The sequence below is a fragment of the Mytilus galloprovincialis genome, chromosome 6 (assembly GCF_965363235.1).
Source record: "Mytilus galloprovincialis chromosome 6, xbMytGall1.hap1.1, whole genome shotgun sequence".
NCBI classification, from domain to species: Eukaryota; Metazoa; Mollusca; class Bivalvia; order Mytilida; family Mytilidae; genus Mytilus; species Mytilus galloprovincialis.
This window is the reverse complement of record NC_134843.1, coordinates 35725706-35728370: the sequence shown is the minus strand read 5'-3', so window position 1 is coordinate 35728370 and position 2665 is coordinate 35725706.

The window sequence follows — 2665 nt, the reverse complement described above, 5'->3', positions numbered from 1 at the left end:
CTTGTGCTAGTTCCCAATTCACATATAATCCGGCTGGCCACGTTATTACCGGTGACTTCAACATTGTTAATAACACTTCCCTACGAAATGTGTTATCGAAAGGTCCAAAATATCGTGAGCCGAAATCCATCAATTGGAAATACAACTTTAAAATGTTGATGGATTCAGTCGAGGATTATGCCAGGCAATGGGCTAAGCGTGAGAAGGAAGACGTAGACACTCTTTCCGAATGGATTAAGGCAGTGATGTCGTTGATACAAATCAGAATTAAGAAGCTGAATGGGTCTATCAATGCCCATGCTACGTCAATTTTTAAAGACCCTAATGTTGCAAAACACTTATCCTATCTTCATGACAAATATGTTGTTGTCCCCGCAGATAAAGCCCCAAACAACATCGTTTTTGTGTGTAAAACTCATAACATTAACTGCTTGATAAATGAATTAAGTATTGACAATTCACTTAGAAACCCAACATATACCCTCATCACACTTACCAAAGAGGAAATCCTGGATAATCATAGGTCTGTTCTATGTTCCTTTGGAATTTCAACCAAAGATGATGAACTGGATCTTCCATCACTGTATTGGATACCTAAACTGCATAAGTGTCCTTACAAACAACGGTATATTGCTGGGTCTTCAAAGTGCTCCACGAAACCTCTTGCCAAGTTATTAACATTTATTTTATCAGCAATCAAAGACGGGCTTCAAAGTTATTGTGAAACTGTCTATTCTAGAGGTGGCGTGAATCAGATGTGGATACATAAAAATTCCAAAGATCTTTTAGAGTACACACAATCTAACTCTCTTTCATCTTGTAATAGTATTAAAACGTTTGACTTTTCCATACTTTACACAAGTATTCCACATTCAAAACTAAAAGACAAATTGAAAGAGTTGGTTTTGCTTTGTTTCATAAAAAAGAATGGCCAACGAAGATACAAGTATCTAGTCTTAGGAAGGGATATATCCTACTTTGCAAAGGATCACGTGCACTTTGATTCAAACAAAAAATTCTCTGAAACTGCCATATCAAGATGCTTGATTTCTTGATTGACAACATATTTGATGCGTTCGGAGGACGTGTTTTTCAACAATCTATCGGCATTCCAATGGGAACGAATTTTGCCCCTCTTCTTGCCAACTTGTTTTTTTTTATTAATATGAGGCTGACTTCAAACAGGAACTTCTAAGGAAGAAAGATAAGAAGTTAGCAATATCCGTTAACTCTACAATCCGCTATATAGATGATGTTCTTTCACTAATTAATTCACAATTTGGTGACTATGTCGAACGCATCTATCCAATTGAACTAGAGATAACGGATAAAACAGATACAGTTAAGTCGACTTCATATCTTAACTTACATTAAAAAAAATTGACAATGAGGGTCGATCAAAAACAAAACTTTCGACAAAACAGATGATATCAGCTTTCTAATTGTGAACTTTCCATTTCTAAGTAGCAACATTCCAGCAGCACCTGCATACGGAGTATATATCTCCCAATTGATACGATATTCCCGTGCTTGCATTTCCTATCATGATTTTCTTGAAAGAGGGTTGTTGCTCACAAGGAAGCTATTAAATCAAGAGTTCCAAATGGTGAAGTTGAAATCATCTCTCCGTAAATTTTACGGACGCCATCACGAGTTGGTTGACCGTTATGGAATAACCGTTTCACAAATGATATCGGATATGTTCCTTAAGTTGTAACTACAATCCCCTTCCCTTTCATAAATGTGACCTACCGAATTAGACTATTTACCGGATTTGTTATCTTATAAGCAACACGACGGGTGCAACATGTGAAGGATCTGCTTATCCTTCCGGAGCACCTGAGATCACCCCTAGTTTTTGGTGGGGTTCGTGTTGTTTATTCTTTACTTTTCTATGTTGTGTCATGTACAGTACTATTGTTTTTCTGTTTGTCCTTTTCATTTTTAGCCATGGCGTTGTCAGTTTATTTTCGATTTATGAGTTTGACTGTCCCTCTGGTATCTTTCGTCCCTCTTTTACAGTCTTCTTTTCTAATTGATAAACGTAAGTATTCCATTATGCATCACTTGTACACCTTTTTTCAGGCAGACTTGTTCTTGTATATTTATTTATATGAATCATAGTGTATGGCCAAACTCAGTAAATACTTGTCAAAATTGCATTCAATAGAAAACTTCAACAACACTTACCGACAACGTGATAATTTTTGTTTTCGTTAAATAATCAGGAATGTTCTAAATATTCTGCCGAAATTTACCAAAAGAAACTTACTTCAAAGAAATCAAATATAAATTGCCAAACTGTCGTTTCTTAGATTTATATATTTAAGTTTTAAACGGGAATCTCTACACATAAAAATTACCACAAAAGGGACGATTTTTAGTTCCATTTGTTTATTTCGCTTTTTTTGGCACCATCTTGCGGTGCTTATATTTCACAGCTCGTTCGATACGTTCGTTTCTGTTTTGATGTTTTGGATTCCTATGAACGTTAGCTATGCATGTTTAAACTTTGGTCGTTTGCTGTCTTATTGGCAATCATGCATGTTTCACATCTTATGTTTATTTTGCTGGTTATTGTTTTGATTAACACAACTTCCTTAAACCTTTACTAACTTCTTTTATTGATAAAATATTTGATTGTACCTGTAGAAAACGTATTCTA